Below are 13,733 nucleotides of genomic sequence, written 5' to 3' on the forward strand. Positions count from 1 at the left end.
ATAATCAAGTATCATTGTAGATATTTCTACACTGTTGCTTGCTACGCTCCTAACTTTCACAAGAATAAATTGCACTCACTTTTGTCTGTTACTGTAGTTATTGTTTGCATAGTTATCCATCTATGTGGTTTACATAGAAAAACAATGGAAAGTAGCACAGTGCAATGGAAAAATGTGTTCAGTGTGAACTAGCCCCAATGGCAGCTTAAAGGTTTAATGATTTACAAGAAAACGGAGATCTTTGGTGATTTTGTTACTAACTTCTCACTAGAAATGACATCAAACTGACCTCAAGTTTAATATGTTATTTTTATTTTTTACCTTGAATGTGGCAAAACTGAATGCATAGGATAGTATATCATAGGCAACAAAGGACACATCTGTTGCACAATCATTGGATTCGGACATGCAATATTCCCTTCCTCCATATGCTGCTCAGTGTTGCCTGGTTTTCAAAACAAAATAGACCTGTGGTTCCATGGTAAAGATTGCATTCTGGGGGTCAAAATAATTTTTTTAATAATATTTTTTCATTTAACATTATTTTAACACATTATCACATTAATTGGGTTGCTTAAAGACATGAAAAGCAACCTGCGGCAACAGTTAAACTAGCCCAAATGTGCAGGGAAACTGGGGACGTGGCAACACTGATTCATGCATGCTGTGTCAAATTACATTCCTCCTATAAAGATCAATAAGGATGCATCTATATCTACATCCACATCTCAATTGCTTAGGCCAACCAGAAGCAGCAAGCAAGCAAGAAATTAAGCAAGCTAAAAAAGAAAGCAAGTGCTCATATTTCCTTCACTGCTGTCTCGTCTTTAATTAAACCTCTGGGCTCAGACAAAAGGCCCACAGTGCAGGTTAAATACAGCATGAGACTACAAATCCATAAAAGTCTTAGAAAGTGCACACAAAGCCAATTTGAATGCACTCACCTCAATTACAGCTACACTGACGAGTGTTAAACTGGCAAGCTAAGCTGAAAGGCAGGACTACAACGTTATGAATAACATTATAGTGGGAGTCAGATGACCTTTAGGTAACCATGGGTGAACCATTCTTTCCCCTTACAAAAAAATTGTGTCCTGGCAAACCCTCTGGCTCAAGTTCATATTTACACATGCTAATGAGCTTTGTTTGCCACAAATCTGCTCGCAGTTAATTATGTTAGCATGCTGCTAAGCTAATGAACCATTTCTCAAATAAGCCAAAAATTTTTTTAAATAAACTCAGTGTTCAACATTTTATATTAGGCCAAATCATTTTTATTAATGCTTTTGTATAGTTTTTGTATATCACTGAGCTTGCTTTACATTCTGAGATTACTTTTTCATGGTTCCCTTTAAAATGCATTGAAATAGGTTAGGTAAGTGTTGGTACACTAACTTTGTCACAAAAAGGGTCTTGCATAAGGCAAGTTTACAGTGATCTTTCATCCTCTGTCTTTCAAAGGATTTACAAAAACTCTCACGCACCTCAGAACCATTAGGGACCTCAATTGCTTATTTCGTAGCTGAACACGTTAGCATACTGAGCTGATCTGTGTTCCTGACACTGAAAGGGAATGCTGACACTTTGAACTGCCCCCTCTCAATATTGAGCTTTCAATATGACTATATCAGATCAGGCCAGAGAGAAAGAGAGAGAGAAAGAGGGCCGTAATAACCCAATAAATTGCCTCCTGGGGCACCAGTGTGTTCACAGAATATCAAAACTCCCTCTTCTTATACTCTGCAGACTGTGAAGAAGAAAAAATAGCTCCTCATAAATCTAGCTGTGGTAATTAGTGTTTCATGGGAGGTTTATTTAATAAAATCATCACTTGATCGCAACAGATTCTGACATTGCAAACCTATATGTGAAAAACTACTGCGTTAAGCCTTACAAATCATGTTACGAGTTTTGATAGACAAGAAACTTAATATAAAAGCCACGAGACAGGTGCTTCAATAAGTCTGCCTATTCCTTTACTTCCTATTTTCCTCTCTTTCATTTTCCATCCATCCACTTTCCCTGTAGAGGGACATCAAAGCGGTTTTGAAAGAAAGAAGAGACCACAGCACCACAGCTGTACTGATATTGGACACTGTGGGGCTTCAACTGAATGCTGGGAAAGCGAGAGAGCCATTGATCTTTATGGATTAATTCTTATCTGCTGGATTTAGACACTGGCATTGGGATTATAATACCATATACTGGCCACATTACCATTAAGACTTAAACTAGCTTAATCCAGTAGTTACATGATATCACAATTGTTCTTCAATGGATCTTCCAGAGTATTCAGATCCTAGGTATTACTTGAGTAATTATATGTGTAATTTACTTTAAAGGAACACTAGGCTCATTCTCCAACTCCCCAGAGTTAATAAGTTGAATACACAATACACAATATAATCACTCCAAAGATTGGCAAAGTAGATTCCAAAAAACAGTAAAACTCCAACCCCAGAGCTAAAAAGATGAGTTTTACCATTTGAATCCATTCAGCCAATATCCGGTCTGGCGATAGCACTTTTTAGCATAGCTTAGCATAGATCACTGAATCCAATTAGACCGGTATTATCGCATTCAAAAATGACCACAGAGTTTTGACATTTTTCCTATTTAAAACTTTACTCTTCTGTAGTTTTATCGTGTATCGTATATTCAGCTTATTAACTCTGGGGTAGTTGGAGAATGAGCTTATTTCAAAAATGCGGAGTGTTCCTTTAAGTGTATGTCTACAATGTTTTTGTCTAGAGATTCACTGACTAAATTCTGGTTTGTACAACAAGCCGGTAATTATTTTCAGATACATTACTGCTATTAAAATTCCTAAAGTGTTGTATTTATGCATTCCAACTTTACAATGTACAGTATAATATATTTATTTTGAAATCTAATAAAGATTACATTTAACAGTTATAATAAAAATGGGTGCAAACATTAACTTTAAATTTAAGATAACAAACAATGACTTAAACATAAAAAAATTATTAAATAAGCATTCACATTTCACTAACCAATAAAGTCTGTATTATTGGCCTATAACCAATATGATAGAGATATATTGCACATCTAATTATTCACCCATTTTTCATCCTCTTCCTGGCAAACAAAAACACAAGTCTGATTGCTTACAAAAGTAATAGCACACTCTTTGCAATAAGCTGTATGAGCAAATCTGCCAGGATGAATTTTAACACAAAATTTAAGTTCAAATGTCTAACCGTAAGTATAAGGTTCTTGCCACAGAAATCACCACTAATAATTACAATGCAGGTGTTTTATTGAGTAAATCACAGTTACAAGCAACCTGTGGATTATTTGTATGCCAGTCAGCAAAACCCAGTTAAAATGCAGCTCAGCCATTTTCCTGTTTTCCACCCAAAACGTTTTAAACACAATAAATCTGTTATCCTGACGAACAGATATGCCAACTTGCTTTCATTTCCCACCTCAACGAAACCCTGAATTCCAAAAACAAGGTCAAAGTGGCCTGCCAGACACACACACAAAGTCTGACAGAGACATACAGAAGCACTGACTGGAAAGAACATCTCTTCTTTAGTGTGACAGACCCTTATAAACGCGCACACACACACGCACACACACACACACACACACACACACACACACACACACACACACACACACACACACACACACACACACACACACACACTCCTGAGGGCTGTTTGCTGTTAGTTCTCCAAAAGACGGATGCCAAACTGTGTGGACTCTTCTTCAGGTGTCTGGCACTGTTATGAATGGCTTGCTCAGTCTTGTTCCTGGCAAAACTTACATCCAATCATTCGTGATCCAGCTGACTGTCTCAGAGGACACTTTAAACAATAATTCATGCTGGCATCATATCATTTCATGTCACAGCAAAGCATGTTGGGTCATACTTTGTCACGTAATATAACGCCTACATGAAAGAAGACATAAAACTTCATCACTAATGTCTCTAACCAAATGTTTACCTAGAAACATCCACCAAATAGGAAATCAGAGGTAACAGACTCCATTTAAATTAGTATGACATCAATGCTTCTGTTACTTTGAGACTCAATGACTTGAAACCAAAGAACTCTGTTTACTTCTTTGCGACAGTGCCTCAGATAAACTCATTTTCCCATCGCACTCCCGTCAACCTCACGCCCCGGCGGACATCTGACGTCCTGTATTAACTATAGCTATGCCGAGCTGCCCCACTGTCTTGCAAAGAGATGCGGCAGTGCTGAAATTTCTTCTATTTATAGTAGGAGTTCATTCTAGGGTGGTGGAAACGAGTACAGAATGGAAAAAGGGTTTGGTCGGTTGCATGTTTAGAAGGGAGTTTCCTTACCTTTCTATGGATGGGGCCTGGTCCTGGGCCCGCATAAAGCATCTCCTTGAAAGCCTGCGCCAGAAAAAATAGATACGGCAATGATGAGATCACAATCTTATGGTGCAGGTCAATAGTGCAATGATGTACAGAAGTCTTACATATTCTATTAAGGCAACTTGTCAGTGGCAAAGAGAGTTGAATTCTGGCTGGATATGTAGGCTAATTGAGGTTACTTCAAACACTGATCGCATAGCATGTTATATGGGTATTGCTGTTTCTTTAAACATGAATATTAAACTCTGAGTGAAATGGTAACTTTCGCCCTTGGGAATATGATTACATATTTCTACATGCCATTAACCTTGCAGATAATGAAGAAAAACACTACAGACGATTATGCAAAGTCTGTTTCCCAGATACTTCTGGCTGTAAAACACATAACTATTGGGCTGTTTTAGTCATTTTCAATGCTTTTGATTCATGCAAGCAAGGTTAATCTGGTAATTAATTGCAGTTTCACATTCAAAACAAAAACAGATTTTCAGGGTGGCATTGAAGATACTGTCATAATAAAAAGTGAAAAGCATCTTAAAAAGGTTGAGCAGGTATGCTTTAAAAAATGTTTGCTCATTTCAGAACGCTTGCTTTAAAAGTGCAACTGCAATTTTAAGGACAATTCAATCCATTTCTACCCGCTCTGTAATTATTATAGTAATATTCATAATTATAAATTTACATGTAAATTAAAATAATACATTATACATATAGACAAATTTTGTCAGGTAAATTGTAAAACGAAAAATAAAAAAGTTAATTCAGCATTTTTATATATCTATAAAGCATTTTTATTAAAACACACTTCTACAGTGGAGAGTTTACAGACTCACTTCTTTATAAAATGAAATCTGTTGGAGTGTAAACATTTAGCACAGGGGATGAAACATTATCTGACAGTTTACTACATAGGCTGCTGTCAGTGCAGGGAAGTGCACAGTCAATGCTCTCTTATAGATTGAAATCCATATCTAGATATGACAAAAGACAAGTCACAATCAAGAACATTTGCACTAGCCAGACGTCCGCCCGTTCCAGGAAACGTCAACCACAAGCCAATTAACATGGGGCTGTGCAGATGCTGCCAGACACCACTTACTTTTCCACTATAACCGTCCCCTCATAAGGTCAAAGCCACAGCCAGTGTGCTCCAACCAATCGAAATAAGAGAATCATCAAGATGGCGGCATTGCCATAGCAGTAGTGATATTAACACAAAGGCTAGAATGTACTCTCTAGTCTTCAAATTATACACAAGACTATAACCAGAGATCACATTTGTTCTATACATCACCAAATCCTCCAGAAATGTGTGCATGAGTCTAAGTGAGTTTGGGCAGATCTTTCGTCCGTGAGCCCTGACAGCAGATGTCATCCCAGTGGGAGAGGAGGCAAGTCTGTGTGTATAAGTGTTTGTGTGTGAGTGTGTGTCCAGATGCATGCCATGTGAACTGGGTCTGTAGAGTCAATGTAAGTCATACGTCAGCCAGTGTGGACCTGCCATGCTTTGAAATATACTGTATGCACGCTCAAGACAAACATATTTATCTTTTATGAGCCAAATATCACTAGAACTATCATGGCCACATTGTGCTTTAGTGATTTATTAAATATTTTTTTTAAAACATACTTTTTGAAAATGAAATCATTTATACACAGTTGATTTTAATATACTTTCGTTTCTAATTCTTAATTAACTGCAGATAGTTTGTCTTCAGCAGACACTTGGGTGCGATAACTGGCACTGTGACAATAGTGCATAGAATTTCAGACGTATAAAAATGTTCACATATTAGAATAACCTTTAAAGCAGAAATAATTTATCATGAAAAATATTTATTTACTGAAATATATTATTGTAAAAATAAGACTGTAGTATATCCTTATTTAAGGGCAGTGTATAAAGCAAAAATATCCTCTGTGATATATATAGTTTACAAATTCACTCTTGCCCAGTTTAAGATGTGATCTTATCCTCCATCTCTAAAAGGATCCCAAGCGGCCTAGTTGGGATTACGGCTGCCTAGAACAGGCATCAGCCACATAGAGACATCTCCAGATCTATTTGCAGCGCCTGAGAAACTGCCACAGAACTGCCGCAACCATGAGAGAAACCACTCAGAAGTAGCAACCTCCCAGCAACCAGCTGCTACTTTTAGAACCCTTTAAATGCATATTTGGATACACAGAGATACCCACAACACCTTAGCATTCACACAAGTGGGCATGTTGAATATACTTCACCATCCCTCCACCAGTCATTTTTCTCTAATAGAGTTGTATTTGTACTCTATAATTAAGCAGAAATTAATTAGCACATTACAATAATCCAGTACTGACATGAGATAGATCTCCTGATAAGTCATTTCAACTCTCTGAATGCTAGGCCTGCACATGATTGTTTTAATTGTAGCCATGTGATGTTCTCTGAGTATTTCCAGAGTATTAGTTTGATACCACACCACCAACTTCTTCACGTTCGTTTTCCCTTTCAATCAGCGCCAGAAACTCAAGATACAGCTCACTTCGATGCAGGCCGGAGTGTGAGACTCATTCAATTTATCACTCAATCAGTTTGTCAGTTTTATCAGCAGCTGGGAGACTAAATTGTATCACATCAACTTTCCTTGCCCTTCTATTACCTGTATGCTCTACTTAGCATACATAGATCACTCAATAAGTCACAATTATTTCAAGGACATTCTTTTGAAGACATTACGTAAGTATTGAACAACACACATGATTCAATTTTAAAGAGGCAGGCAGAGGAAGCTTTTCCACTTCTTTTCTTTATAATGTTCCGAGAAAATCAGTTATGGACTCTAGTTTTATTAGTGAGGCCTGTGGGGCACTTCCATTGACTTTCCTACGGCCTCAGCTGACAGCAAAGTAATAGGTGAGGAGGGCCAGAGTCCATCTAAGTAATCCACTGAGCTCAACTTCTTTCTTAGAGGACTTCAGTGACAAACAATAATAGATTCCCTTTCTGGATGCCTCCAGCAAGACCAGGCTGCCAGTGGATCATATTATATCAGACACCAGTTGAAAAGATGTTCGTCTTCATCTTTGCAAAATCAGAGCCTCCATGCAATCATGCACTTGTAAGGGCTAGAATAAGACAGTTCATTATTAAGGCTGTACTGGCCTTAGAAGAATGTACTAATCATATACTCTCTATCATGTAAACATTGCTAAATACAGCTTCGCATATCCATACATTTCCCTGGTAGTATCAAATGGGAGTTGATCGTATAGATAAGAAAATTTTCCTTGAGTCCTTTTGCTCTCGTCTGGCCAGATCAAGCCGGAATCTCTGCAGTTCATTTACGCCTGGGTGTACATGCCTTCTGTGCTGAGGTTTGACACAATCCACCAAAGGCGACTAGGGTGTCTGGGTCGCAGACATAGAGAGCTTGTATTCACTAAAGCACCTGCGAATATCTGCAACAGATGCATCCATTTCTTAAATGATCAATATTGATCAATCTGCCAAACTATTGAAAACAAAACAGCAAAAAAAATGCTAGAATGATTCCTTATAGAGCGTTTCTGGGAAAATGCGTATTATTTATATTTTTGCCTACAATTCATCATTTTGTCTGAGTTCTGCGTCTGATTTTTAGTTTGGCGCTCCAGACAAAGTTTCTCTCCTTTGCAAGGCCCGGATATGCAAATCTGACCATCCCACATCTTTAACCGATACCGACCGTTTGTATAAAGAATTGCAGTCAATAATTTACGCACAGAAACAATAAATAAGCCAGCATCAGATTAAAATCATGCATAGAAGTGTTATTTATTCAACAAAGTTGACCCAGCCCTTCAGCATTTTCATCCATATTTAGGGAGTCAATAAAAACAGAATAAGAAAAAGTAATTACATAGCGCTCTATAAGTAATAATAATAAAAATAATAATGAAGCAATTTTGAATTGGAGAGTTTTTCCTAATTATATTTTATTTCAGTAGATTCTTTCTCTATTTAGCCCAGAGGCGTGTAGTAGGGCATGTATATTTGGTATTGGATATGGCAGATCTCTCAGAGGCTCTTTTGTTCATAATTCCTTAAAAATAAAGTGAATTTGAAAGCCTGAAAGCCATGGACTGCAGCTGTTTCGGCTTTGTGAATGAAGAAAATTAAGTGCATTTTATTACCCCTTACCTGTTGAAATATCTTTCATAGCGTTATTTGTGCTCGTAAATCCAAGACTATTGTAAATATTAAATGCTGCAAGCCTCATTCTAAGAATTTTATTCAAAAAGATATTACAGAAATATTTACTCTACACTCAGCCGTTAATTACACATAGACATAAATTGGGTGAGCAAATAATTCCACGTGATGGCCTTCTGACAATCCCAAAGAATAACTTTAGAGTGAGTTTTTACGTAATGTAACTTTATGAATTCTATTATATTAAAAAGGTATACATACATAAATTTTATATACATATACATATGATCTTTTGTCACAAGCGTGTAGGCAGGTGTTTGGTTTTATGAGTGGACTGACTAGAGTGTCAATAAACAGAATAAATCATTATGAACTGAAATACAAAAGGAAAATACTAATAAATACATTTAACATAAAATGTCTGGATGTAAAGGCTGTAATGATTCATTTAGAAAGTATAAAGAGACACAGAAAGAAGACAAATAATATATATGTATGTTGATGATGAATGCTATTAGTTATCATGTTTTAATAGAAAAATCGCAAAAAATCAATCAATAACTAAATAAAGCATTTTATAATTATTTTTAGACACATTATTGTTTACCTCACATATATCTACTACATTTTATATATATATAAATGTAACAAACAATATTTCAAGCTTTTAATATCATATTATAACCTCTTCAAATCAAATAACCACCTAAATTTTCCTCTTACTGCTGCCAAGTTGCTTCACAATCTCTAGGGTTGCAACTTCCCAGACTACATGCACCAAGGAAAAAAAAAGCATAAATCTCTTACCTCATGTAGATATGTGCTTTCTCATTCCCCAAGAATGTGCCTGGGCAGACAGGTGCTCCTGCGACTTCATGCTGGCGGGACGAAGTCCTGAACGGACTATAGCCGTATATCCAGGTCGGGCATCTTCTTTTTAGGGCTTTTATTATTTCTGTCACTTTCGTTTACAGAGGCCGCCTGCATTGTCTAAATCCCGTCGGTCTGTCACAGTCCACTATTTCCAGTCCCGCATGTTACCCCGTTCAAGTAGAGCAGAAGATACTGAGTAACCTCCTTCTACTTTTCGGAACGGGTGCCTCGCATGGCGCGCTACGGCCCAGCACGGGCGTCTCTGGGAGTGACTTTCTCTCTCGCGGACTCTGGGCGTCTGTGATAGTTGTTGTCCGCCATCAGCGCGCTGGGTGAGACGTACGTGCGTCACAGCGCGCCATGAGTGCCACAAACTAGCTATCCACCATTAATCGTATCATGCTTTTCTCTTAATGTTAAATAAAAATACAGATTTGTTTTATTAATGTACATTTTATTGAATTTGTTTTCATTGAATTTAAAATAATTTATTTAATAAAAGTAATAATGTATGTATATGATATAATTTATTACACCATTTATTACTACTCTATTATTTTGTGTCAATCAGGTTAGTCTGGAATGATTTTTACAGGTCAGAAGAAACAAGTGTGCAGGCCTTTGAAAAAGTATGTGAATTTTCTTTCATGTTTCCAGCGTGTATTAATGTGTATGGCTTAATGTCAATATATTTATGCAAAATTTGGGAAATGGGATAATGATTTTACATCTCTTGTACTTTTTTAAGTTCAGTTGTGGCCCATGCTTTTTGTCATCAAACATACTTTACAATCAAGAAGGGAATGAATTTATTAATCAAAATATTATTATTAATAATATATAATATATATATATATATATATATATATATATATATATATATATATATATATATATTATTAATTAATAATGTATTTATTAATAAATTCATTCTCTTCAATTATGTAACATGTATATATATATTTATATCATACTTTCACAAGGTAGGGCTCATTTATGGACTTCGGGAGGTGAGGAAGGCACACCCAGTCATCACATTAGTAGGATTACTGTGGAGGGCCTGTCTCATGCATCATTCCTAGGGCCCATCTCTGAAAGATCTGTCCTGGATCTGCACCTCAGCCTGGTCAAGAGGCTCACCAGCGTTTATTCTTTCTGGGGAAACTTAAGAAAGGGACCAGCTGTCCTCAGCCATCCTGGTAAAGACTTCTATAAGCTGCTTCAATAGAGCATCTAACAAACTGTATGCAGTCTGGTATGGGAGCTGCTCTGTGCTGAGCGTAAGGCACTGCAGTGGTGGTGAAACTGCCCAGTGCATCACACAGACTCACTTCCATCATTGAGGACATCCAGGAAGGAAATGCTGTTTGTTCAGGCCACGCCAGTATTCTGCGAGACTCCTCACCCTGCCTGAGCTTCCTTTTCCCTCCTGCCCATCTGGCAGGCGAGTTCAATTCCCCGGACTGGAACAAGTGGGCTGAGAACAGCTTTTCACAGAGGCTGTCTCACTGCTGAATTCCCCCCACTGATGTCTACCCCACCCACCCCCATTAAAACAAAAATGCAAAATGCACCATTAGCATTTATTTACATCACTGTATATATCTTCTGTAAATGTATGTATATCCATATACATACTCTTATAAGGTATCTGCTTCATATCCTGTATATCCTGCTCTTTCTTTCTGTACATGTGATCTGTAAAATTGTTTACATAATCATATAAATTCCCCCTTCTCATCTGTAATTTAAATTTGTACATATTTATCACATAATTTATAACTTTATATTTGTACCTATATCTGCACTTGCCTTGTGCTCCTGGGTTAGCCTAAGCATTTCATTACCTTGTACTTGCCATGTATAATGACAATAAATTGAATCTAATCTAATCTAATGTGTGTGTATGTGTGTGTGTGTGTGTGTGTGTGTGTGTAATCAAGTATAATCAGGATTAATTATTTAAATATGCTGCAAACTAAATAAGGAAGTAAACTTGATCCAATAAGCAGTCCATCTGAGCTTCTCTCTAGTTTATTTAGAATCCCCTAACACTTACATTATGCAGTATATTTGCTTGCTGACTCAAGGCCATAGAGACCTGGTGCTGTGCTGCTTAAGAGGCCTGCATTCCTGCTTAATGTTGTATATTTTAGAAATTTACCAAGTAGCTCTTGTAGCTTCTAGACATACAGAAGTATAAATAAAATATTTTGAGACTACTACTCTACTACACTCCAAGCCAAAATGTTCAAAGAAATATAAGAAAACAAAATCAAGTTTAATCACTCAGGCACTCCTGGCCAAAAGCAGTGCAAGAAGAGAGCAAGAAAAAGAGCAACGCACACTGTGAACAGGAAAAAATGAAGTGGGACCAGCATGTGTGATTGGCACTGGAAAATGTAGTTTGTTGCCATCTGTGGACAATATCACTGTAAATTAACTCCCCGTTTAGTGTTAAATTATGTCGTCAGGCAAAGGTTTGTTGCTTGATATCATGTGAATTGCATTTGTGTCTCTTCTCTGTTTAATTTTAAAATTTAATTTTAAAAGTTTTTTGAAACGATGAGTCAATATGCATCTTGAGTGTAATGTAGAATGTATAGCTAAGTATATGTTGACTATAATGCTCTATATTACTATGATAATGTGTTCATCATTCAAAACACAAATTAATTTTAAGTAAACAGAGAAGAAGACATACAAATTCATGATACCGACGCAACAAACCTTTTGATTTGACGACTATGTTAACACTAAACGAAGGAGTTATTACGAGTGCGAGGCTATATTGTCGCAGATGACAGAGCAATCGCATTTTCAGTGTAATGCCGACCGATACGGCGTCACTTCATTTTCCTGTTCAACGATGTGCTGTTGCTCTTTCTTTCCTTTCGCCTGCGTTGCTTTATTAGGTATGAACGATTGAAGCGATTTTGTTTCTTGCTATTTCCTTGAACATTTTGGCTTGGAGTGTGTAGTATTAGTAGTCCAAAATATTTTATTTTATGCTTCCTGTGTTCTTGACTATGAGCTGCCTGGTGTTCTGAAATATAACGGCGATAGGCGAATGCGAGCCTCTTAACGGCATGTCGAATATACTATGGCGCTTAGTCGGCAACAATATCGGTAGCAATGTAGTAGTGAATTCTAAATGAAACTAGAGAGAAGGCTCAGATCTTGATGGATAGTTTACTTTATTTAATTTGTATTCTCTTAAATAATTAATCTGATTATATGATTACACGCACACACACACACACACACACACACACGTGGAGCCAGATTGGGTAACTATTGTCGTACATATGCAAGTAGGCAACGAAGGCTCGTTAAAGTCTAACAAGAAGATGCAATAACGGCAAGTGCGGATATAGGCTTGCAAAATGTAAAATATAAATTGCAAAGATAAATATGTATAAAATTAAGTAATGAAGAGAAATTACAGTGATTATAATATGAAGCAGTACGAATAGATTATGTATGAAAGAAGAACTTGGAATATACGGACTAATAACAGACAATTTTACAAGGAAATAACGCAGTGGATAACAACATGCATTTACGGGCTATATACAGTGGTGCAATGGTGTTAACGTGCATTTATATTTTTATTTTAATGAGGTAGTGAGGACGAACATCAGTGAAGTAGGAAATTCAGTAGTGAGGCAGCTCACAGTGAAAAAGCTGTTTCTCCGTCTGCCCTATTCTAGTCGAGAAATCTGATAAGCTGCCGAATGGCAGGAGAAAACATTTGTGGGCGAAGTGAGGAAGAGTCGCAGAGATACTGCGTGCTCGGCGCAAACAACGTGGATGTCTCAATGGATGGAGAAGTGGAGACTAAATGCGCTGACGGTTACCACCGCTGCAGTACCTTCTTGGCTCAGCAATGAGCAGCTCCCCTTCAGACTGTGACACAGTTTGACCAGGATCTTTCTCTATTATGCACAGCGATAAATTCACCAGATATTGGTTTTTCAACTGATTCTTCTTATTTCCTCAGAAAGAACAAGCGCTAGTAACCTTCTTGACTGAGCTGGAAGGTATTGGTGATCAGGAACAGTCTTCGAGATAATGAGTTCCCAGGAACTGATGCATGAACAGAGCTCCACAGCAATCCCCATTAATGTGAATGAGGGTCATATATTACTCTCATAACTTCTGAAGTCACAATAACTCGCAATTTAAATATTGATGAACTATAAAACTCTTATATATGCACATGCTATAATCAAAGAGAATGAATTTATTACAATAAACTTAATGTTGTAATTAATATTATATGTATATATATATATATATATATAT

The 13,733-nt window shown here is 37.0% G+C and overlaps 1 protein-coding gene across 1 annotated transcript in view; it reads right to left on the minus strand.

Moving 5' to 3' along the window:
• Positions 1-13,733, minus strand: part of xpr1a (xenotropic and polytropic retrovirus receptor 1a) — a 181,081-nt gene that overhangs the window by 56,471 nt on the left and 110,877 nt on the right.

Source organism: Puntigrus tetrazona, chromosome 8 (assembly GCF_018831695.1).
Source record: "Puntigrus tetrazona isolate hp1 chromosome 8, ASM1883169v1, whole genome shotgun sequence".
Classification (NCBI taxonomy): Eukaryota; Metazoa; Chordata; class Actinopteri; order Cypriniformes; family Cyprinidae; genus Puntigrus; species Puntigrus tetrazona.